The 26,398-nt window shown below is 45.3% G+C and overlaps 1 pseudogene; it reads left to right on the top strand.

Moving 5' to 3' along the window:
• LOC101424229 (tRNA (cytidine(32)/guanosine(34)-2'-O)-methyltransferase-like) overlaps positions 1-26,398 on the top strand; it is a 55,300-nt pseudogene that overhangs the window by 15,446 nt on the left and 13,456 nt on the right.

Genomic DNA, 26,398 nt, shown 5'->3' with positions numbered 1-26,398 from the left:
AGTCATTATTTAACAAAACTGAATTGATAATAATAATAATAAAAGGCAATTTTATAACAAACTTATTCGGCAGCCAATCTCCCCTGCCAACTTGCTTCCAAAAAAAAAACTGTTTCTGGTATTACATGCTACTAAGTATTTAAAGTGAAGAAAAGTTCATTATTTTAACAAACCTGTTTAGTATTAATGGCAATTATATGTTGTAAGAAGTTTGCCTGGTAACTTAGTATGTGGGATATATGGAGTGGGTTTTTATTGTTAAGGAAACAGAAGATGATTTTGTCCTAAGATAAAATGATTGATTATTGGAAAGAGTAGAGTGTGGGACAGAACCTGAATGAATACTGAAAGTGTAGAAGGTTTGTGGAAGGGAAATTTTTATGATTAAATTGAGTCAGATCAATATACAAAGAAAATATTTTATCAATAGCTTCTTGTGCTTTAACCTCATCATATCCTCAATGTTTGAAGAAGAGTCTTACCTCTTTTAAAAGAACATTTTATGTTCTAGAAATCAAATCCTGAAAAGTAGCCTTTTATTTCAAACTAACTGCAAGAGATTTATTCTTTTACTTTAAAGGAAAAATTAAAGTAATGGTTAAGTTCATTTAATATGTTATAAGTTGAATGAAAGGTATTTAAAGGTGTTATAAAATTAATAGGTTTTAAAAAATTAATAAAAACTGTAACTAAGAGTTAAAATCATTTATAAATGCATTTATATTGTAAAACAGTGGAAAGACAATAACTGAGATTATAGCTGGGTGAATTTAGCCTGAAACTATTATTTAAGTGTAAATTCTACACTAACCTTTCCTTTGTTTATGGTTGCTTCAGGCCTAACCTCGCCCTTTGCCTTTGCCTATGGTTATTTCATAATTGAGAAGAGATGGGACATCACTGTCTCCTCTTCTGGTATTAGTAACCCTTTCTCTCATGAATTCAAGTGTAAACTAAATAAATTGCTGCCTGATGGAATAAGGTTGAATGACCACTGGAGTTTTATTATCTCCAAAACCAAAAGGGGGGTGGAGGGGGAGAAGTCTCCTGCCTTGACGGTCAGTGTTCCTAAGAGTGGCAATTCATGAGAGAAAGCAGTCTGTCTCCCTGAGGCTTCAAATAGCCTCAGTAAATATATAAAATTAATCTTGTTGCTTATCCAAAATTCTGCTAATTTCAAGGTAAAATATAAAGTTCTAAAACAAAATGGTGCTAAGGCATTGAGAACATTTTGGTTATTACAATCCATTAAGTAAGAAAGAAAATTCTTGTGGTAAACTGCATGGTCATAGTGCAAATTAAGAAGAGTTTCAAAAGTCTTTGAAAAGTTTAAAGTAACTAAAGTCATGTTGTTGTGTCAAACTATTCATGTCTGCCTATTTGCTCAAATTGTTGAGGTTAAATATGCAGTTATATAAGTAATATGTATTTCTGGACCCCTAATTAATTAAGCTAAACAGTATATAAAATAATGCAAATTACAAGTAATATCAATGAGTTGTGTTTGTATCTAACTCTTTGTGTCTGCCCATTTTAAAAAAAAAAGCTCAATGTATGTCTTCATACATCAGGATAATATCAAATTAACAAATAAAAATTCTTAAAAGAGGTCTATTCAAATTGTTAAAAATTAAATATGCAGTTATATTTATAAATATTCTTAAAGCCCAAATTGAACTAAGCAGGATGAAAAAGTCATAGAAATCTGATTATGGAAACAATTGGGAAAGGGCCTCCTCTTTGCAAGAGCTTTTAAGGCAAGACTAGGTGTGGCAGATTAAACCTATCTACTAGGCTAGGGAATTAAGAATCAGTTTGCCTGGTAATTTCCCAGTTTAAACCTTTGTCAGCCATAAATTGCAAAAAAAAAAAAAAAAAAACACACACAAAGATTAGGTTAATTTTCACATAAGAAAAATGTTGATGTAACCTGGCGGCCTGCTGCCTCAGTCTCCCACTCCTGGGTTGGACAGCAGTGGAGACCAGTTTAGGCCAGTCCTATGGGCAGTGGAAGGATGCCCAAGAAGGAGCTAACTAAGTCGGTGCCATTTCAGCACTAAATTCTATTCCTTATTTGAAAAAGGGGGGAGCAGGTAAAAACTAAAATGGTTGGAATGTGATAGAGGAAGCAGTTAAATCAAACTTTTGCGTGGGAAAGTTAAATCTCAGATAAGCTGTAACTTCTGACGTATCCAATCTATGGAAAAACAGAGGAAGAGCTTGCATGCTAGGCTTAGGGGTATAAATTGTGAAATTGTGTCATTTTTCTTTGTTCGGGGCACCAGCCATATCTGGCTCTGCGCCCCTTCTTGCAAGATTGAGAATAAATTATTTTCTTCTCCACAATCTGGTGAGCCTTATTTTCTTCCAGAAGATTTCTTTCCAACAAAATAAGGTAATTAGTGGCTCTATTAACAAATTTCAGTAAGTAAAGGAAAGTCCATGAAAACTATGGCGAGATCTTTCCTGGGTTATGATTTTTAAAAAATTAAGTAATTGTGTAATGTGTTTTAAAACCTGGTAGTCAGTATGCATGTGTTTTAAAACCTGGTAGTCAGTTATGCTTTTAAATTAATAATTTTCATAACTTAAAGAAAAGAAGTTTTTAGCTTCCTGTAAGGGAAAAAGAGAACATTCCTTGCATAAACTATTATGGTTTCAATTTTATTTAACTTGAGTGTAATCTCCCATAGTTAATTTATAAACTAAATTAACATGTACAAAATCTTTACAGTAATGAAAATTGTAAGTTCACATTGGTGAAATTAGGCTAAAGGAAAAAGATTGTAGATATGCTCTCTTAAATAAAGAGTAAATTTCTTTCATTGGTAATTGTAGTTTAGTAAGTTTATTTAAACATGAGGTGTCTAGTCAATGCGGTTATAGTCAATTATAAAGAGTTTGTAAAACATCTTCCAAACTGAAAATGTTTAAATAGTTCTAGTTGTAGAAGTCATTGTTAACTAAAGAAACTTAGATTGGTATTGGTAGCAGAAATAACTTCATGATAATAAACCTGTCTGAAGGCCACTGCAAAATACACATTTAAGTAAATGGTAATAAAAAGTTGTCTTGATTCTATTGGAAATATTCTGTTTTCATTCTAACAATGAAAAATAATATTTTTCCTCTATTACTAAAGTAAAGTACCTACTGTTATCTTCATAGTAAAATTGTGTAAGTAAATAGTCATTTGATATATGTATTGCGTTAAGTTGTTTAAAATATATATAAAACAAGGAATAAACTTTAACATTGTCAAACTCTTGTGCATTCGAACCAGGCCTTGTATACATTACAGGTGGCCTCTCCATGTGAGTTATTGGCTAGGCTGGTCACTGACCCCTCAATTAAAAATATGTGCTATATCAGTCTCTGGTTCTGCTCCTGAAGTCGATGGAAACTATATTGCAGTTTCAAGCTCCTGCAGCCAATAATGACTCGGTACAGCCAAGTGTACAATGGATATCGCCTCCAGACTGGCACTGTTCCATGGTGCCAGAGAGCACTATGCACCAGCTAGTAGAATACTGGAAAATCTCTGGAATACTGGAAGGATGCTGCAACTTGCTCACTGCATTGAAGAACATGCTAAGTGGAGCCATGATACCAGGAGACTGTAAGTAAAACTTAAACACAATTGGCATTATGGCCTGCTCTCATGGAGAGATAACATGTAAAGTATTACAAACCTGAAACTCAAAACTAATAATGGCAACTCTGAATCCTTATGCATTAAGTAATACATTAGTTAATATTAAGTGCTGTACCTTTATCCTGTACTAAATATATGCCTAATAATTGTAATGTTATATTTCCTATTTTGGATCAAGTGCAGAAGTATATTAGACATGTTAAATTCCTGGTAAAATCATTTTCTAAACAGTTAATAACATGTCTATAGAATAAGGTGGCAGTCTCAGCCAGTCTCAGTTAGCAAAAGTGAGGCTTGCTTGCTGATGGTGAGTCACCTATTGAACAAGTCAAAATTGCTAGAAATTGTACAATGAAAACCAAGGTGTAAAAATCTTTATTCTGTAGTTCTGATCACTCCCACAGGTGAAAACTAAGAGTATTTCCAAATTAGTGTTCTAATCCTGAGTGAAGCCAGTTGCCTAAGGAGTACCAGTTCACCAGGAGCATCTGACAGAGCGAATGAGTGTCAATCATTGAACAGCTTGGAATGTGTCTTCAGACAAAGTTAAGTGTCTGTTGCAATTTCTCTCTAAAGATGGATAACTTAAAAAAGAATATATATGCTGTTCCCACCAGCTTTTAAGGAATGCCATCTTTATAGGCACCTAACCTTGTCTACCTCTGTAATCCAATGTGTCCTCTTTTAAAAACAGGTATTCCAAAATTTTAATTAAGTTTGTTTCTTTCAGAGTGAACATCTTATTAACCATATGAAAACTTCATCCAACTTCGTACAGAATGCCAGATCCATCTTCCTCCAGTTAGAATAAATTAAAGAGTTTTACACCTTATTAGGCAATGACTACAGCCCATGGCCAGCAGGAAGCAGTTACAGAAAAGAGATCGTCTCCCTTCAGCACCCCTTTTAAATTAAAGGTGTAAACTCTTTAAGAGTAAAATAAAATAGATGGATCTGGAACCTGACTGGAAATCCACGTGAGTGCCAGTGGCAGCAGAATAACTGCAGGAGGCCCCTGCCCAAGATTCTGCTGTCCAGAATGAAAAGTTCTAAACTTCTAAAAACTGTCCTGGATGCTGTACTAAAGACTGATAAATAATCAGTCAAGACAACAAACAGCCATCCACCTCATAGCTCCAACAATAATTATGCCAAAGCTTAGCAAGTAAACTTTGACAAAGGGGGGAATGATGTGGGCTATGGGTGGAAGGCTCTTTGTCTCTTCAGAGATAACTAAGTTGTTTGACTTGTGGGTGTGGAACGGTAAGAGGCTGCAGTCCTGCCCTTAGGGACCAGCAGGGGCTCCAGTCCCAGGAAATGTTTAACAAAGCAAGGGCTATAAACTTCAAGTATTTAGGGGAAATGCAAAAACCAAATATGCTAAAGGCTTATCTAGAATGTCTGGAGTCCATGCTAAAAGCTTACCTAAGATGTGGAAGATATATGCTAATTGAAGCCTATTGAGAACTGAAACAAAGGGACCATTTGGCCTTTCCTCTCTGTATAAAAGACGTTTGAAAATCTTGTTCGGGGCTCGGGATTCAAACTGAAAGCTCCCGAGTCCGGCCGGCCGTCAATAAACCATTTTTCCTTCTCAAAATCATTCCTGAGTCCTGGCCTCTCTGTACTCAAATAATTGAACTTTTCTTAAATTCCACAACATGATGATGGAGGTGAGGGATGAAGGTGCCTGGGACGGGGGAGCAGCAGTGGAGATGAACAGAGGTGAAGGCGCCAAGAGGCCATGGTGACGGCTGGCTGCGGCGGTGGGAGAGCACGGGCGCCCAGATGACTTCCAGGTCTGCAGCCCCAGACTTGTGATGAGAAAGCCCCGGGGACGATCAGATCTGATCGAAGATCCCGTTGGTAATTATGAAAACAACATCATGTGGAAAGAAACCTGAGCAGCAAGGTCCCCTGGGCTCCCCCTCACTAGCATTGCCCACTGTGCCCTTCTGCCTTCATCCCCTGGCCAGCACACGTGCAGTTTTCCACTTGACTTCTGTCACTTATTTCTACACCACTCCAAGATCATCACAGTTATTGCTCTCTCTTGGGGCATAACAGTGTGGCTAGGGCTGTATCGACTTTTACACACCCATTCGTCCCTTGTGGGTGACTGAGTCTGATTCTAACCAATAACCATGGCCCCTGCCCCAGGCTTCAGGCCAGCTTCACAGTGGGGCTGTTCAGCAGTCCAGTGTGGCGGAAGGGGCATTTTAGAGTTTGGAGGCTTTTAAAATTATTTTAAAACTTTCATATTTTTACTATGTACTTTCAATTGATTGCATAAGCCATGCATCCATAAATGCAGACTTGTAAAAGAATCAATCCTGAACAAAACACGAAGTCCCCCTTACCATCACCTCCCACATACAAGCCCAGCTCCCAGGGTCTTCCCTGGAGGGAACCACTGAAGCAACACAACTTGGTGGTTAAACCAAATGCCACTGATTATACACGTTAGGTAAACTATATGGTTTATGAACAAAATTATAATAGGTGGGTTGGGGGAAATATACAGCAAATGTAAGAAATAGACTATAGTTAGTAGTAATAATACTCTTTCATAATTTTCATAATTCGTAACAAATGTTTTGCAATAATGTTTGTGGTGGGGTGAATATGGGAGCTCTGTAGGATGTTATGCATTTTTGTTTTGTAAGTTTACGGCTTTTACTATATACTTACTCATGTATGTTCATGTATGAATGATATACTTCAATAAATTGTTTTTAAAATGAGGGAAAAAAAGCAAATAGGCAGCTTCTTTACAGCCCTTTTCAACCTTTACACTTACACACAAATCCTGAATGAATATTGGATTTCACTGTACATTCTGTTCTAAAACTACTTCATTTTCACCTACTGATGTGGGCTATGGGTGGGAGGCTCTTTGTCTCTTCAGAGATAACCTAAGCTCTCTGACTTGTGGGTGTAACGGTAAGAGGCTGCAATCCTGCCCTTAGTAACAATGGCAAGGAATCCAGTCCCAGGAAACAGTTTAACAATGCAAGGTCTATAAACTTTAAGTATTTAGGGGAAATGCAAACTAAATATGCTAAAAGCTTACCTAGAGTGTCTGAAGTCCTTGCTAAAAGCTTACCTAAGATGTGGAAGATATATATGCTAATTCAAGCCTATTGAGAACTGAAACAAAGGGACCATTTTGGCCTTTCCTCTCTGTATAAAAGGGATTCAAACAGAAAGCTCCCGAGTCCGGTGGGCGGTGGATAAACCATTTTTCCTTCTCAAAATCATTCCTGAGTCCTGGCCTCTCTATACGCAAATAATTGAACCTCTCTCAAATTCTGCAACACTACCAATGTATCTTGTCAGAACATACAGACCTACCTTGTGCTTTTATTAACAGCTGTCTAATTTGTCCATAGTGTGGTGATACCATATTTTTATTTACTTGCTTGCCTTCTGAAGGCTTTGGGCTGTTTACAAGTTTCACAATGTAAGTACAGTGGTAATACATCTTTGGGTTCACATGCAAAGATTTCTGTAGAACAGACTCCTGGAAATGAAATGGCTGGATTGGAGGGTATGTGCATTGAAAAATTTGATACCTACTGCGAAATTATCTCCCCAAAGGCTGCCTTTTTTCTTTAAAAAATTTTTAATTACAAAAATTAATTACTGTTCTTTGGAAAAAGGTGTAACAAATACAAAAAGACCAAAAAAGAAATTGTTAAAACACCTATAATTCCATCACCCAGAAGTGATAACTGTTAACAAATAGTCTATTTATCAGAGTCCTTTTAGCATGCCATTACATACATATGAATTTTTAATGAAAATATGGTCATAATGTATAATCTAAGTTGTTAATATGGTTTGGGAGGAAGAAAAGGGCAGCTTATGTGAAGGGGGAAGCTAAAAAAAAGAAAGAAAGAAAGAAAGAAAAGAAAAGACGTTTAAAGGACCATGCTAAACCCACAGCTAACATTATACTTAATGGTGGAAGACTTAAAGCTTTCTGTGTAAGATCAGGAATGAGACAAGTATGCCCACTTTCACCACTGCTATTCAATATTGTACTAGGTGTTCTTGCCCTAGTAATTAGCTAATAAATAAATAAATAAATAAATAAAAGGTATCCAAATTGGAAAGAAACATTTCTATTTGCAGATAACAAGATCTTATATGTAGAAAACCCAAAGGAATCCACAAGAAAACTATTAGAGCTAATAAATTCAGCAAAGTGGTAGATAAACACATACACACACACAAACAATTGTGTCCCGAAACACTAGCAATGAATAGTCCAAAGACAAAATTCTATTTACAATAGCATGCATCTAAGAGAATAAAATACCTAAGAACAAGTTTAAGGATACAAAATGCTTGCATAATGAAATCTACAAAACACTGCTGAAAGAAATTAAAGAAGACCAAAATAAACAGCATGACATCCCATGTTCAGGTATTGGAAGATTTAACATTGTTAATATGGCAATATTACCCAAAGCAATATACAAATTCCCTGTAATCCCTGTTGAAATTCCTGTAGTCTATTTTGAAGAAATGGAAAAACTGAGTCCCAAATTTGTATGGAACTGCAAGGGACTCTGAATAACCAAACAATTTTGAGTAACAAGAACACTTCCTGATTTCAAATTTTATTATAAAGTGACAATAATTAAAACAGTGTGGTACTGACACAAAGATAGATAAATAGATCAGTGGAACAGAATTAAAAGTCCAGAAATAGGGAAATGGACTTTGGCCCAGTGGTTAGGGCGTCCGTCTACTATATGGGAGGTCCGCGGTTCAAACCCCGGGCCTCCTTGACCCGTGTGGAGCTGGCCCATGCGCAGTGCTGATGCGCGCAAGGAGTGCCATGCCATGCAGGGGTGTCCCCCGCGTAGGAGAGCCCCACGCGCAAGGAGTGCGCCCGTGAGGAAAGCCGCCCAGCGTGAAAAGAAAAAAGCAGGCTGCCCAGGAATGGCGCCGCCCACACTTCCCGTGCCGCTGATGACAACAGAAGCGGACAAAGAAACAAGACGCAGCAAATAGACACCAAGAACAGACAACCAGGGGAGGGGGGGGAATTAAATAAATAAATAAATCTTTAAAAAAAAAAAAAAAAAGTCCAGAAATAGACCCATACATCTATGGCCAGTTGGCTTTTAAAAAGGGCACTAAGTATATGCAGTGGAGAAAGAATAGTCTCTTAAACAAATGATGTTGGGAAAATTGGATATTGACATGCAGAAGAATGAAGTTAGACACTTCATATCATATGCAAAAATCAACTCAAGATGGACCAAGGACCTAAATATAAGAGATAAAATTATAAAACTCTTAGAAGATAATTTAGGGGCAAATCTTCATGACCTAGAATTTGACAATGGATTCTTACATATGATACCAAAAGCATGAGCAACAAAAGAAACAATAGATAAATTTGATTTCATCAAAATTTAAAACTTTTGTGCCTTGAAGGAAAGTGAAAAGAATAGGAGGGAAGCGGCTGTGGCTCAAGCAGTTGAGCTCCCGTTTACCATATGGAGGACCCGGGTTTAATCCCTGGGACCTCCTGGTGAAAAAAAGAAAAAAGGCGTCCCAGATTGGCACTGAGAGGCTCAGGCCCCCATGTGACAAAGCGACATACCAAAAAGATGATGATACAACCAGATGGAAAAAAAAGGGAAAAAGAATGGAAAAAATAGTTTCAAATCATATATCAGATAAGGGCTTTATACCTGGAATTTATAAAGAACTCCTACAACTCAATATCAAAAAGACAAATAATCCAGTATAAAAATGGGCAAAGGACTTGAATAAACATTTCTCCGAAGAAGTTACTACAAATGGTCAATAAACACATGAAAAGATGTTCAAAATCATTAGCCATTAGGGAAAAGCAAATAAAACCATAATGAGATACACTTCACACCCACAAGGATAGTTATTATTAAAAACAAAAACAAACCAACAAAAACAAGTGTTGGAGAAGATGTGGAGAAATTGGAACACTAGTACATTGGTGGTGGGAAAGCACTATGCTTTTCCTCAAAAAGTTAAATATAGAATTACCATTTGACCTGGCAATGCCACTTCTAGGTATACAGCCAAAGAGAGTGAAAACCTGGTTGCAAACAGATACTTATACACCAATGTTTATAGCAGCATTATTCACAATAGCCCAAAGCTGGAAACAACCCAAATGTCCACCAACAAACGAATGGATAAACAAAATGTGGTTTATACACACAGTGGAATATTTTTCAGCCATAAGGAAAAATGAAGCATGAGACATATGCAGCATGGAAGAACCTTGAAAACATTATGCCCAGAGAAATATGCAAGACACATAAGGACAAAAATTGTTATGATATCACTCATAAGAGATGCCTAGAAATAGCAATTTCACAGAGATAGAAAGCAAATTAGCAGTCACTGGGGGAAGGAAGGGAATGAGAGGAAGGAAAGAAAGGAAAGTGTTTGTTTTTTAAAAAAATTTTTTTCGGATCAGTGGTTGTCATGGGTTGGGGGAACTGGGGTGGAGAGAAGAGATGAGTGGGTGGAGGACAGGGCTTTTTCATAACTGTGAAGCTGTTCCGTATGATACTGTAACGGAGGATGTAGGAGAGTATACATTTATCAAAGCCCATAGAAGTATATACACACAGACTGGACTATGGACTTTAGCTACTAATGCTGTATCAATATTGATTCTTCCTAACAAGTGTACCATATTAATATAAGATGTTAATAATAGGGGAAGCTACATGTATGGGATGGTATAAGGGAATTCTGACCTTTCTGCACAGTTTTTTTTTGTAAACTTAAAACTGCTCTAGAAATGAAGTTCATTAAAAACAAAACAAATCAAAGTGTTGGCAAGGATTTGCTGCAGGAAAAAAAAAGTAAAGGAGAGGTCGTGCTAAAAACAACATTAACAATCCAAGTGTAGGATATGTCACATGAATTTGTTAGGATAGAAGAATTATCCTACAGCCCTGATTCCTGGGTGTCTTTGAGAAACTGATATTTCTGATATCCCAGAAATGTGTATGAATACACAATTTGTATATAATCTGAGGAGTCCATACCCCCACTCCAAGATGCCCAGGACAAAAATCTCTTGCCTGCAACATCGTTTTAAATGAATGCATTGAATGCTCTGGTTCAGCTGAAGCAAAGATTATTTAATCCATAGAGTGGGTAAGAGTGGGGGCTCTTGAGTCAGACCCCTGGGTTCACATCCCAGCTCTGTCACATACTCTCATTCTCTCTGTCTCTGTTTCTTCATCCATAAATGCAGGCAGCAATGGTGGGTATAGGGTTGTTGTGATGAAAGAGTTCGTCTGTGTAAAATGCTTAGAAGAGGATCTGGCTCATGATAAATGTTAATGAAATGTCAGCTGTTACCATTTCCAGTGCTTTGCTTTTGTAACATATCTAACTAAATCTTTGCACATATCATGATTACTCCTAAGAGATAAATTCCTAGATATGGATGAGTTGAGGAATCATGTGCATATATAAGACTTTGATATATAATGTAAAACTTTCCTCTGTAAAGATTCAAATGCAATAAATATTCTAGGTGCTCGGCCTACAATGGTGAAAGAAATGGATAAAAATCCCTGCCCATATGGAGTTTACATTAGAATGAGGGTAGTTTGATATTATTTATGAATTCCAAAAAGAGATTTTATTTGTAAACTGGTCTGTTCCTCTGGACGTGATACCCTTTAATTGTATTGGATTCAGCTGAGATGCCTTTGATTAACTAGTTAAGATTATGGTTCAACCACTTCTTTAGGGCAATTCAGTTTGAGTCCCCACTCCCTTCGTAGGCTATGTAAATCAAAACATGGAAGTAAATACACAGAGAAGATACATAGAGGATCCTGCGGCCCTGGGAGAGAGGAGAGCCTGGTAGTCCACAGCTGACCTTGTGAGGAGAACAGAGCAACTGAGCCTGGAAAGAAACGAGCCTCACAGGAGCAGAGATGAGCCCTAGGCCAGCCTACCCCTGAGATCGGAAGACGCTGAGATCGGAAGACGCTGGGAAAAAGGAAGGCTGAACCCTTGCAGACATCGCTTCAACATGTGACAATAGACTTTGGGTGAGGAAGTGCCTCTTATTGTACCTTGACTTGGACTCTTTAGGGCCTTGTAACTGTAAGCGTCTATCCCAAATAAATACCTTTTATAAAATCCAACCAATTTCTGGCGCTTTGCATCAGCACACCTTTTGGGTGACTAAACCAGTAAGCAAAAGAAATAAGTTATCTGTTAGAAGTTGGCAAGGGCCACTGAGAAAAATAAAGCTGGGAAAGGAGCCTGGGCAGCTGGGATGGGGCTGCAGTTCTAAAGAGGATGACCAGGGAAGCCTCCCTGAGGAGGTGGCATTGGAGCAAAGACCCGAAGGAGGGAGGGAAACCGGCAGATACCAGATACCTGAGGAAGGAGTGTTCCAAGCAGAGGGAACAGCGGGTACAAAGGACCTGGGGCAGGAGCATTCCCATGAGAGAGAGGGGGCAGTGGAAGGAGAGGAAGACAGAGTGCTCGGGGGGCAGGGACGAGCCAGGGAGGGCCTGGCAGCCTGTGGTCACTATGGAGCAGGTCTAATTTTGTCCAACTACGGGGCCAGGAAGGGCAAGTGGGTGTTCGAGGGGACGATTAGAACTAACTGAAATTGTTTTCCTTGTTTCAGTCTATGCTAAAGAACACTAAGAGGAAGTGACAACTCTTACTGTCCCCCAAGAAAATCAGCAGTTTCTTGTTTTCTGAGTAAAACGTGACTATTTCAGATACTTGAGTCCAGTCTTTTTCTCCTAAAACAAGAAAATAACCCAGAGTCCAGTGAAAAGACACGAGCCTGTTGTGTTGCCGCTGGCCGGGGGCCCAGATGGCCGCTCGCCAGGTGTGCGGTTTCGAGCGGGATGTGTCAAGACGGCCTAGGAGCCCGTGAGGCCACTGCCCGGGGTCAAGGGTCCCAGGCTCCAAGGTCTCAGCCCTCCTCCGCTCCCCACGCCTCACGACCACAAAGCTGCTGCCCAGAGTGACCACAGAGGGCGGAGGGTCAGCTCGGAGGTCACAGTCCAGGGCAAGGAGGCAGCAAACACAAGTCCTTCTTGGCAACCACCTCCCCAAACTGGAGAACTTGTGCTTATTAAAAAACCCTCAGTTCCAGGCCTGGAAGACACCAGGCTGTGGTTCTAATGAGAGAAGGCAAATCTTGGCACAACTGGCGGCTGCTGGGTGCACCTGTTGACTTCGGGGTCAAAGCCGTGTCCTGGCACGAGGCTTCTCCCAGGTAGGTGTCACCTGTGCCTTCACCCACACTCCCGTTTGTTGACTCCCGTGTTTAACAGTGTGTCACTCCCTGTCTGGGTGCCCGAGAGGAGGGTATAGAGAAACTCATCCCCAGGCACTGCCCCTTCTCATCGGGCAAAGAGTGGACAGTTTCTGCCACCAGAGGTTTGACAGGTGCCCCATGAGCCTTCCCTTCTCCAAGCTGATGCTCGTGGGATTGTTCTTTTTCTTCCCTTTCATTTATCCTGTCCTTCTTCCATTTCTCTCCTTCCTTCTGTCCCTCCCTTCTTCCTTCCTTTTCTTTTCTGTAGGTGGTACGGATTTTTTAAAAATTTATTTATTTATTTCTCTCCCCCCTCATCCCGGTTGTCTGTTCTCTGTGTCTATTTGCTGTGTCTTTGTCTGCTTCTGTTGTCAGCGGCACAGGAATCTGTGTTTCTTTTTTGTTGTTATTGCATCAGCTCTCCGTGTGTGTGGCGCCACTCCTGGGCAGGCTGCAATTTCTTTCGCGCTGGGCGGCTCTCCTTATGGGGCGCACTCCTTGTGCATGGGGCTCCCCTACGTGGGGGACACCCCTGCGTGGCACAGCACTCCTTACGCGCATCAGTACTGCGCATGGGCCAGCTCCACACGGGTCAAGGAGGCCTGGGGTTTGAACGGCAGACCTCCCATGTGGTAGATGGATGCCCTAACCACTGGGCCAAGTCTGCTGCTGGTACGGTTTTATCATTAGGGAAATGGGAATAACCATAATAGATCATTTGTCCTGATAACTGTACCATAGTTCACTTTCATTTTTTTAGCAGAAATAATAAATGTTATTGAAAAAAAAAGAAATCCAAATAGAAGGGGCAAGCCCCCTGCCCCCGACTCCCCACTCTTAGATCCTCATGGCTAACAATTCAGTATCCAATTTCCAGACATTTTTCCCCATGCACACGCAGATCTTAAGATACAATTTTTGCACAGAAAGGGACTATAAGCTCCCCTGTTTAATTCACTGCTGTGTCTCTAGCTCCTGGCACATAGCGGACACTGGAAATATACGTTCAGCAAATGAATTATGAATTTCTGGCATTTGTTTTTCTCATTCAAAACCACGCAATGGGCTTCCTTCCAGGCCATCTACCTCTTTCTTCTTATGGCTGTGCAGCATGACCTAGAATGGCGGCCCCAACTCTCAGACCCCGTCGTCAGACATTGGGCTGTCTCCATGTCCTTGGGATTTGTAGTCAGGGTGCCTGTATCTTCACACAATCATGTGAGTATTTCTGTAGGCAAGTGCAGTAGAATAACAGCTCCCAAAGATATCCGTGTCCTAACCCCCAGAACCTCGAGTGTGTTATCTGTCAAGGAAAAGGCAACTGGCAAGAGAGATGAGGCTAAGGAACTCGGCCTGGATTATCCTGGCTTATTCAGGTGGACCTGGTGTTATCACAAGGCTCCTTGGAAGAGGGAGGCAGGAGGATGCGATCGTCAGGAGGATGCATCAGAGGATGTGATGCCACGAGGACATAGAGGGAGAGAAGGAGATGTGACGGCGTAGGCGGCGGCCAGAGTGATGCCCCTGGTGGAAGGGGCCTCGCGCCCAGGAAGGCAGGCGGCCACTACTGATTCTCCCCTAGAGCCTCTAGAAGGAACACAGCCCTGTCAACTCACTTTGGGTTTCTGACTATTAAACGTGTGTTTTTTTGAGCCACCAGGATTATGGTAATTTGTTACAGCAGCAATAAGAGACTAATACAGCAAGAGACCTAGAAATGGAATTGCTGGTTCGAAGGCTAACCTCATTTTCTCAGTCTATTTGTCATCTCTCGTATACACATGGTTTCCATCCTAGTCACTGACCTCTGGATGCTTTCTAACATGACAAAGACCCTCTCAGATGCCGCTGGCCAGTGCGGAGCAAGCATTTTGTTAGACTTTATCAGCACATGTGCAAACCACAGTAAGCCGTGCCATCACTAAGCTAGAAGTCACCTGAATACCCCTGTCTTCTCCAGCCACGTCGCTGTTGTCCTGTTCTTGTGCCATGGGTTTGTTTTGGCATTAGGGCAGGACTTGATGTTTCTCTCTCCTAAATTTCATATTGTCTAAATAAACCGATATTAGGATCTCCCATATCAAGTGACGATGAGTTCTTTGTTGCCATTTAACTTCCATGTGCTTATGGAGAATGGGAAGAGCGGGTAGATTTGGCCTCTTAAATGTTTCTAGAGAGAAAAGAAGCTAAACGAGCTAACATCATAAATAATAGAGTAAGTGAAAGCCTCCATATCAGAAATGGCTCACCTTCAGGGCTTTTAATGCCTAAGAAATGATCTCTATGGGGAAGCTTCAGCAGAGAGCCCGGCTCAGAGCAGGAACTGGATTGATGTGAGTAATTTATTTTGTTCCTAGTGCCAGAGAGGCCAATCCATCCAGACATTGGCCCCGGAAGCTGCAGGCCTCCTCCAGCGTCAGCTGAGAGGACGTGGCCCTGGAAGCCGACGGCTGCACGTAACGGGCCGATCCCCTGGAATCCCGCGCAGGACGTGGCGAACAAGCTCTCCAGGGTTGACAGTTCCTTGCCTCTTTATCGTCTGATTGGGGTGGGAGGTTTAACAAATCCAAAGCAAGCTAGAGTTGGCGAGCGCTCCTTCCACCCAAGCCTCTCCTTTCACAGTTAGGGAACCGAGGCTGGATTGTGGAGACCTGAGAGTTCTCTGAACTGTCGTTTGTGGGATTTCCTCATGAAAAGCCTCTGGGGACATATTCTACTCGGTCCAATGGCAAGTGTGCCAGGGCAGGCAGAGAAGACACTTCCTAACACGCTCATGTCAGAGGCACCTGCCGCCAGGGCACAGGGGGCGCCAGTGACAAAGGCCAGGGTCCCTGGTTCTTTTAGCTGAGCCGTGAGGGCCCCTGGACAGCGGCCCGCAAAGCTGGTGCTTAGAGGCTGACCCAGGGGGACCTGGAGGCAGGACCCAGCCGCCTCCTCAGCCTGAGCAGCCCCGCTCAGCCCCAAACTTGTATCTTCGGCTCAGCAGACCAGGAGCCTGGAGCTTTTTAGTTCCTCAGTCACCCATTTCAGGATGTCCATGCCCCTTGAGGGTCTTCCTACCCTCTCCCCAAGAGGCTTTTGCCCCTTGTCGTTGCATTTCCAGGGCGTCAGGGTGGCCCTTACAAATCGGCATCCCAGGCAGCTGCCTGGCCAGCCGGTCCCTTGAACCGGCTCTTCTTGCACCTCCAGGCCTTGGAGAACAAGGTGCACCATTTCCAGCGTCGCCCTGCCCAGAAGGAGCCTTTATGTTTCCTGGTAATAACACGTTGCCACTGGCTTCCTTATTCCCATCCTTGCTAAGACTTCTCAGTTCAGTAAAGGTTTGCAGACACATCCAAATCCACCCACCTGGAAAATACCAGGACCCGTCCTGTCCAGTTTGCATGGGGCAGCCCAAGGATATAGGCTCCACACAGGCAGTGAGGGGGCCCCAGACCACTTCATTCCAAGAAATGTCATTCTTGACAGGAAGCATTTTCAGAGCCTGGCCCACTAAGTTGACCATTAGCCCAGAGGGAAAATTCCAGGAGAGCCTTCCCGATAGGCAGTTCTAGAAACACACCTTAGAGAGATGTGAACTTGCCCCTGCCTGAGAGGCCCAGGTGAGCGTTCCTGGCTGTCCAGGCCTGCTGAGGAGAGCTCTGGCCTCGTCTGCTCTGTTTCTTCCCCCGCCCTCCCTGGAGGGCAAATTCTGGGAGTAGAGAGGAAAAGCACCTCTCCCCCGGGGAGAGCAACGGCAGCGCGTGTTGTGGCAGGAGGCAGCCAGGGCTGCCTGCTCAGCTCACCTTTTGCCTACGCTGGGAGCGGTGCCTGCGGGAGTTGGACGTGCTGCTGCAGGGCAGAGGCCTGGAAGTGGGGGGCAGAGGAGCGTACGTGAGGGGGAGGGCTGACGGGAGAGTGCGGCTGTCCTGGACGCTGTGAGGTGTTAGAGAGGAAGGGACTTGAACGGAAGTGGCTGTGGCGTGTGAACCTGGACCCCCTGTGTTCTTGAAAAGGCGTGAGCACTTGGAACGCCAAGGGCTGTGTTTCATTGTTGGGGACCCTGCCCTAGCATGGTCACGTGGGCTCAGAGCCTCAGCAGGGTTCTGTGCACTGCGCTCTGTCATCCGTACAACTTGAGGTCTTGGCGTTGTTATCATCCCCGTTTTACAGAGGAGAAAACTGAGGCGTGACAGGCAAAGTGCCCGGCTGAACATCCTCCATGGCTGGTGCCTGCAGAGCTGGGATTGCGGACCCTGACCCTGCTGCCCTGGCTGAGCTTGACCTGAGAATCAAGTGCTCCGGGCTCTGGAGCTGGTCTGAGTGCTCAGCGCTGAAATAGCCTGCTTCCCCGCGGGGCAGTGCTGAGCTGAGACCCTCAAGTGTCCAGGCGGCGTCCCGGGAAGCCCTGTGCCAAGTGCTGGAAGGCCCGCGTGCCTGGGAAGGAGAGGGAGCCTAAGTGAAGTTGTAAGGGCAAACCCGGGAAGCTGGCGAGCGGCCGGAACACGTCCCTTCAGTTCTCTGGACTCAGGTTCCTCGTCTGTAAAACATGGATTTGAACCCAAAGGAGGCCAAGGTGCCCTAGAGGGCTTATAACTCAGAATTCCAACCAGCCTCCACAGCCTGGCCCGGGCCTGGGCCCTGGGCACCCCGCTGTGTCCAGGACGGGGATCCGAGTGTGGGGGTGGCAAGCTCTGCCTTTGACAGCGTACCAGGTGTGCCTAGTTAAAGGAAAAGTGTTTTGGCAATGATTGTATCCTCAAACGTGGCGTTTATATAGTATGATTATTCCTATGTTAAAAGTATAAAAAAGAATAAATCTAAACACACACAGAAAAAAGACTGGAAGGGAAAACACCACAAATTTGAACAACTGTGATCTGCAGGGTTTTTTGCTCTGTTCTTTTTTTTTTTTTTTTTTTTTCAGTTGCTTTCTATTGTTTTCTACGGAGGAAAAAAGTAAGGAAAAATGATGTGAAGCAAAACGCTTTGGGCCTGAAGTATGAATTAGCAGTTTAAGAAAATGTGTTTCTGGCCTCAGGCCCTTAAAGGCTTTGTACTCAGCTGTGGTCCAGGTCACAAATCCCGATATCCACGGACCCCGAGTATGTGTCCCATGCAGAGGCCCTAGCGGAGCAACCACGAGCGAGGCAGGCACCTCCTGCCCTCTCAGGAGTGAAGGAGACTGAGCGTATTGCTTCTTTCTGCCTTTCTTTTTTCAGCTGTGAAATAACTGCCCCAAGTGTTCCTGTCTCCAATAGACCAGCCAACCTAAATTCTCTGGGTAATTAATACCATACTGGTCGTGGTTTTCCTTCCATGCAGCTTCCCTGTGGTGGGCTGGCTTTCAGAAGCCTCTGTCCATGCAGATTTCTGGCCCTTGGAGGGTTGCAGAGATACATGATCAAATACGTGGGCTTTGGAGCCCGGGGAACCCAAGTTCAAATCCTGCCTCTGCTGCACTCAGGCTTTGAGACCAGGCCAGTGACTCTATCAGCATCTGCAAGATGCGACAGGGAGCTGAGAGGGCCAGACTGAAGGGACTTAGCGCAGTTGCAGGAGCAGCTGTGGGTGCCATTCCCAAGGCCTCTGGTTCATTTCCACCATGAGGTTCAGAGTCGGCCACAGTCACCTGGAGTTGCTGCAGCCCTCACCGTCAGCGTTTCTCCTGGGGCAGTGACTGACGCTCCAATGCCCATCTGCTCCCCGAGAACCGAGCGCCAGCTCCCCCACCTCATCTGCCTCTCTGTACCAGGCTTCCTGTGCGCAGCCCTGAGCTGGCTCCGTCTGTACCGGATCACTCTGTTCCCACGTGCCGCACTCCCAGGAGGGGAGGCTCAGGCTTGGGAGCCCCTGCTAGGCTCCCCAGGCCCCCAGGGCTCTGACACTTCCTGCCCGCCCACTGTGTCAGAAACCCTGGGGCTGTGCCTGCGTGTGTGTCCCTATAGCACAGAAGACTGGATTCTTTCCCGATGTTTCACTTCAGAACAAGGTTTGCTACAAAAAAAAAAAAAGGTGAGGGGACATGGAGAGGGGTTCACCCACTTGGCTCACCTATGGGGATGGGACCCAATTTCTGCAATTTCTGGAGGAGGGTGACAAGCCAGACAATGGGTGGCCATCCAGAACAACTAGCCCGAGTAGCAGGGTCTCCCTGAGAGCAGAACACCGCAACAGGAATGTCCCTCACCACCCTGGTGCTAAGTGCCTGCCCTCGCCAGGCGCCAGGCGCTGTGGGGGTGTGAGGACCTTTGGGATATACACAGACCTTAGAGCGTGGAGGCTGGAGGCCCCGGGTTCAAGCCCCAGCTGCTGTTTTCTCTGCCCAGTGTGCATTTCGACCCCTCTGTTGACTGTGTCCCGTTGTCCCCCAGAGACACCCTTTGGTTCACACAGTTGCAGAGGAGCTGATCTCAAGCCCAGTCCCGGGAAAGGAGCACAGGACCCCCTTTCCCAAAGCCAGCCAGACCCCTGGTCATGACGGGAGCCTGCACGTGGCCATGTCAGAGACCCGGACCCTCCGCTAAGCGCACATGAACTCCTGCTGGCCTTGAAAGCCAGAAAGGAGGGGAGGACCAGCGCTGCTGCCTCCGCCTGGCACCCAACAAATCCTGAGGACCGGGGCAAACAGAAGCAAGAGCCAGAGGTGGGGGAGCCCACGCCTGATACCATCTGAGTCCCTGGATCAGCCACGCCTGAAACAGCTGCATCCCCAGGCCTCTCGGTTCAATGAGTAAACAAATGACTGTTTTTCTCTTTTAAAATTATTTTTCTATGTGCCAGTTCAAGTTAGATTTCTGTCACATACAGCTGAAAGAGTTGTTCTAATGCACATGCATACCCAAACCCATCATAGATTATTTTTAAATGGCACATGAATAAAAGAACACTGCCTGCAGGTTGCACTTGGCTAGTCGTGGCTGGCGAGGGGCTAGAGGATGAAGGTGGATTGGTGGTCAATGCTGGAGAAGAGCCGCTGTGGGCAGAAGAGCTTTTCTGCTGGTGGCTTTGTGGGGACCTGATGGAAGCCTGACCTTTTTCCCTCTTCTTTCTTGAGGGTGCTGTGAAGGCCGATGGGTCACTCCTTGGGCACCCCCAGAGGTAAAGCCTTCACCCACCCCTCCAGGGTCCCCCTGGATTACCACATTCAACGCATCCAGGACTGGGATCCTTAGATCAAAAGAAGAGCAAGGAAAGGCACATATTTGAAGACAAGGCAGCAGAGCAGCAGAGGGAATCCCAGCTCCAGGTGGGAAGAGCCAGGTAGTCAATAAACTGAGGCTTCCATAAGTTGAATTAATAAACTAAGGAATGAGCAGGACTCTCAGAAGGGCAGAATGTGGGAACCGTTCTTATATGGGAATTTCCCAAGACCTCAGAAGGCTTTGGGATATCACTTGTCATGCTGCTCCCCAAATTTCAGCCATTCAAGTGCTCTGGAAAGATTTTTGCCACATCTGCATGCCACCTTACTGTTATTTACTTAATACTTTTATTTAAAATAACCCACTTTTAAAAAATTATTTATTAATTTTTTCCCCCAGGTCCTGGGGCTGGGGACTGAACCCTGGACCTCATAGGTGGGAAGCCAGTGCTCAACCTCTGAGCCACATCGGCTCCCCTGAGTTTGTTTTTTTGTTTGCTTGCTTGTTGTTCGTTTTTTTGTTTTTAGGAGGCACTGGAAACTGAACCCGGGACCTCTCATGTGGGAGGCAGGCGCTCAACTGCTTGAGCCACATCCGCTCCCTTTCTTTTTTCTTTTTTTTTAATTTCCAGGGGCCGGGATTGAATCTGGAATCTCGTATGTGGGAAGCCAGCGCTCAGCGTTCAGCTCAGAACTACATAGGCTCCCCTGGGTTGGTTTTGGTTTTTATGTTTTTTATTTTCGTTTGTTTCGCTTGTTGTATTGGTTTTTTTGTTTGTCTTTTCAGGAGGCACCAGGAACCAAACCCAGGACCTCCCATGTGGGAGGCAGGCGCTCAATGGCCAGAGTCACATCTGCTCCCACTTTCTTTTTTTAGGAGGTACTGGGGATTGAACACAGGACCTTGTACATGGGAGGCAGGCACTCAACCACTGAACTACATCTGCTCCCCTCCCACTTATTTTTAATTGTGGTAAAATACATGTAACATAAAAATCACTTTAACCATTTTAGGTGTACAATGCTAGACATTAAGTATGTTGACAATGTCTTGTTAACTTTCAACACTATCTGTTTCCAGAATGTTTCCATCATGCCAAACCAAAACTCATACTCATTTAGCAATCACTCTCCATTGCCCCTATGCCTACTCCTGGTAGCCACTATTCTGCTTTCTGTCTTTATTAATTTGCTTATTTTAAGTATTTTGTATAGAGAAATCATACAATATTTGTCCTTTTTGGTCTCGATCAATCAGATCCAGAGTCTTAGGTGGTCAAGCTGGGGACCTCAGTGAATGAAGCAAACCGGGCGTAAAGGACAGCAAGGGGTGGGGGCAGCAGGAACTGGAGTGTCCATGCCCCACAAAGCCAGTAGTGGCTGCCCAACGTTGCAAATCTTTGAGTTTTCAGGAGAGGTCAGAAACCTAGAGTGTATGTGTGTGTTTGTGAAAGGAGTGTTTGTGTGTGTGTGTGAAAATTCCTGGTTGTTGAATGTCAGCAATTATTATTTTAAAGTAAATAAACATTGTTTAAATAAAGAAACACAGCACATCCATGGCTTGTAACAGGCCTGGGGGCCCAGCCAGCAGCCTCTGCCTTGGCTCGCCCCTGTCCCAGCCTGGCCAGCTCCCGAAGGGCCCTTCTCAGCCCCAAAGCCTTCTCTCATCTCACTGCAGGGGCCACTGTCTCCTCTGATTCTGGGCTTGGTTTCTTTCGCCCATGGAGTTAAGCGAAAACCTCAAGTGTTCTTCTAGGCATAATTTCCAGAACAGCTCTTGATTGAAGGTCAATCCCAGTTTTGCCACTTTTCAGCCCTAGGACCTCAGGGAAGTCCCTGAAGGTCTCTGACTGTGAAGTTTTTCACTTGTACAACGGGGCTAATGATAGTAGATACCACCCGGGGCTGTTGTGCCCTTTAAAAGAGGAGCGCCTTAAAAAACCAGCCAACAACTGTTGAGTGCCATGAGCCAACTGCTCCGCAAACCTTATCTCATCTAGCTTCCAAACAACCCTCTGAGTTTGGCACTGAAGTCTCCCCTTCACAGATGGGGAAACAGAAGTGCAAAGCTAGAGTAATTGCCTTGGGTGCAACGGCAGACCGGGATTTGAACTAAGCAGGAAATCTGGCCCCCACATCTCCACAATTAGCCACCAGGCACCTGCCTCATGTCAAAGCTCTCACTTTACAGATGGGGAAACCAAGGCCCAGAGAAGGGCTGGAAACTGCTTAAGGTACCCTAAGGACTAAGATAAAAATCACTTAATCACTTGGCCTGGAAGCTGGATTTGGGGTTTGGGGGGCTGGCGGTGAGCAGACCAGTTCACTGTCCTTGCAAAGTGGACACCTTGCTGCAGCCAGATGACCAAACACACAATGGTCTAGCTGTACTATAGAATGCTGCTCAGCAATAAATAAGCAAAAGAAAAAACTATGTAGACATGGAACCACATGAATGACTCTCATACACATTGTGTTAAGTTAAGGAAGCCAAACAAAAGAGTACAGACTCTGCAGTCCCCTTCATGTGAAGGTCTAGAACAGCCTAGACAATGCACAGCAAAGAACGATCCAGTCCCAAACATCAGCAGTGCCAAGGGGGAGAGATCCTGGCTATACTAATTTATAGTAGGAAAAAAAAATTCAGAACGGTGGTTGCTTCTGGGGGATGGAAGCAGGGATTGCCTGGAATGGGGTATGGGGAATTTTTCCAGGATGATGGTGCTGTCCCCTATTTTGATGATGACCAGAGGTACACAATATAGGCATTTGTCAAAACTTGGCAAATGTATATTTAGGATCGTGGGTTTCATTTTATGACAATTTTACATTAAAAGAAAAACCTGAACAAATATTGAACTTTCATTAATGACATGTGTAGTGAAGTATTGGGGGGTGGGGGGGCGACTGCACTGAAGCTTGCAATTTACCTTGAAATGCACCAAAAGTTAAGAAGGGTTGATAAATGGAGAGAGGGATAGAGGGGTGGCTCACAGCGTGATAAAGCACATATGATAAATGCCGATGGGAAAGTGCGGGTGAGGGGTGTACGGGTGTCCACTGTAAAATTCACTCAGGGGTGCTCTATGTTTGAACAGTTTTATAATAAAATATTGGGGCTGGAGGAGGCATAAGGAAGCTCTCTAAAAACGGGTTTGAAAAGATCTCCAATATCTATTTCTTAAGTGAAAAAAAGCCGGGGAGCGGCTTAGAGAGCCCCCGCACGAGTGCAGGGACTCATTCCCGGAACTCAGCCGGCAGGAGAAACGACGAGGGCCCTGGCCACCTCGGGCGACAAGGCCTTTACAGCGTGAGTCCTTTCCCACCTGCCCGGCCCCCTCCCTGGGCCCCGGCGGGGAACCAGGTCCCCTGACTGCGACCTCACCAGCCAAATGGCATTCCTCTCCTTTCCTTCCTCCCACCCTGTGTCTCAATTTGGGTACGAGGTGGGACTAGGAGAGGACCCTGCTCAGGGCCCCGTACCAGGGTCTCATGCCCCTGCACCCCTCCGAGTCTCCCCTCCTGCTCCCCCACCCTGGGGTGCAGGAAAAAACCTCTCTCTGTCCTTCCAGATCTCTTTGTCTTAGGCTTGAGACTCCAACACCAAGCACGCAGTCCTTTGTTCTTAGCTCTGTCACAGCTGCCCGGTGAGTCATGGAGTCTCCGGGGCTAAAATGAACGGACAACGCAAAAAAAAGCGTTGAGAAAGGTGTCTGTTAGTAGGGGCACCTGCCCAGAGTCGGCTGTATCCTTTTGGAGCGGGTGCATGATATCCCACTGCCTGCTGGAATTTTACCTCTCCCACGACTGGTGGCCACTGGGGCTTTCAACGAGCGCCCCAGGACCCTGCCGCGCACACCCCAGCTCGGGCGCCACGCCTGCGAGGGAGGGCAGTCGACGGGCTGGGAGGGGAGAGTGGAGAAATCCTGGTCTCCACAGTGGCTCCTAGAGTCAGCCTCAGACCCGTTTTTCAGTCTCCCTAAGACGAGGGAAACAGAAGCCCTCGGCGGCGTCCTCCCGCCCGCCACAGGCAGCCTGGCCTGGACCGGCCTGCAGCAGCCCCCCTTCCCCGCTCCCCGTCTGCGGCCCCGCGCTCGTTGTTCAGCCGCTGCCTCGGCTCCCAGCTGCCCTCTGTATCCAGTTCTGCGAGGCCCAGGCAGCGACTCCGCAGACCCCACGGCTCCTGTGCCAGTAGGATCACTGGCAGGGAGCCTGCGAGGCTGGGGAGGAGGACGCGGCTGGCTCCTCCCCGGGCAGCCCACGGCTGGCGCGCACGTCACCCGGCCGCGCTGCTTCAGGCCGGCGGCGGCAGCGCCCTCCGTACCAGCAGCTGAACCCCGCTTACAGCTTCTCTCCAACACCTGCAGAACCAGCCCCATCGCACCCCTCAGAGGCTCAGCACCAGCCGCCAGCGGCGCCTCCTCCGAGGGCCTAACTACCTTCAGGTTCTGATCATTCCAGCTCTTCCCTGGGTTCCAGGAGCCCAGTGGTGCTCAAATGGGGCTGGTTTTGCCCCGCGGGGGACACTGGGCAAGGTCTGAGGACGTTTTTTGGCTCGCACAACTGGGGAGGGCGTTGCTACTGGTATCTGGTAGGCAGAGGCCAGGGGTGCTGCTGAATGTCCGACCGTGCCCAGGAGGCCCCCTCACGCACACACCGCATCTGTCTGTCCCCAGACGCCGACGGCGCTCAGCCTTAGCCCTAACGATGCGAGCTGCTTCCTGCAGGCCTTACCTCTGTGAGATCTTAGCGTTCCCTTTTTACCTTCCCAGTTTCCTAGTTAACCACTTTATAACTAGTTAATAATTCTTTATAGTATCGCTGTGTGGCTTCTGGGTCCCAAGGGAATATTAGCCAATATATTCCAGAGCAGCCATTCCAGAAGACAATATGATTGCACCCCTGCTGTGCGTAAAGCCTTTAAGCGGCTCCCCATCTCCTTCCAGATAAACCCCTGGGCCTGTCGTTCAAGGCTCTTCACCATCTAATCAACACACACACACACACACAGTCACACCCAGCAACTGGCTATTTTATGAACACAACTCACACTTTTCCCACAACCACCCCCAGCTGACTTTGCACGTACTCTTCCTTTTGCCTGGAATGCCTTCCCCACTTCACCTGGTAAAGTGCCACCTCCCCTGTGAAGTCCTCCTTGACCGCCTCTGGCAGAGAGAAGGGCTGCCTCTTCTGGCTTTCTCATGCCCTCCCTGAGTGCTTGTCCATCTATGTAACACTTTGCCCAACTATCTACCCCCAGGCTAGGAGTTCTCAAGACCCCTGGTACTGGGCAAAGCTCAACTGATATTTGTTGACAGAAATATATAGAAATAGAATGATCCAATAGTCCATTGCAAATTCGCAGTCAAGTCATACCCAAGGGTAAAGAAAAGTAACATTCAAGGTTTAACAAACAATAAAATTAATTTTATTTATAACTTAATTTTGATGTACTGTTCTTAGTTTAAAAAATGGTTAATAAGATGCTATTTTAAAGTAGGGGCTAGATTATGAATTTCTTTTTTCCTTTTTAAAAAAAATTTTATTGTGTAACATACGTGTAACAATATCTCCCATTTTAACCATTTTTAGGTCTACAATTCAGTGGTATTAATTACACTCACAACATTGTGCTACTGTTATCACCATCCATTACTAAAACTTTTCATCACCCCAAGTAGAAATGCTGTACCTATGAAGCAATAGAGTTAACATTTTAACAGCTCAGACTCAGGGGAGTGGGTGTGGCTTAAGCAGTTGGGGGCCCCCCTCCCACATGGGAGGTCCCAGGTTTGGTTCCCAGTGCCTCCTGAAGAAGATGAGCAGATAACAAGCAGACAGACTAGGGAGCCATGGGGGGAGTGGGCGGGGGACGGGGGAGTGTGGCGCCATGGTGGGCAAGGGGGAGTGTCTCAAGCTCAGTTCAGTTTTTTTTAAATATAAAAATTATTTTATGAACACAATTGTTACCTGAGGTCTTGTTTTCTCTTTGTGCAGATAGTTCTGCTCATTTGTTCTTCTGCATCCCCTTGCATTATCTGGCGGCACTGGGAAACTGCGTCTCTTTTTTTTTGCGAAATCTTGCTGCGTCAGCTCTCCGTGCGTGCAGCGCCACTCCTGGGCAAACTGCGCTTTTATCACATGAGGCAGCTCTCCTTGAGGGGCGCACTCCTTGCATGTGGGGCATCCCTACGCAGGGGTGCCCCTCCGTGGCACGGCACTCCTTGTGTGCATTAGAACTGCACGTGGGCCAACTCACCACATGGGTCAGGAGGCCCTGGGGATCAAACCC

Source organism: Dasypus novemcinctus, chromosome 18, assembly GCF_030445035.2.
Source record: "Dasypus novemcinctus isolate mDasNov1 chromosome 18, mDasNov1.1.hap2, whole genome shotgun sequence".
In the NCBI taxonomy this organism is placed as follows: Eukaryota; Metazoa; Chordata; class Mammalia; order Cingulata; family Dasypodidae; genus Dasypus; species Dasypus novemcinctus.
Note: the sequence above shows the minus strand (reverse complement) of the source record. Positions and strands in the feature narration are given on the sequence as shown.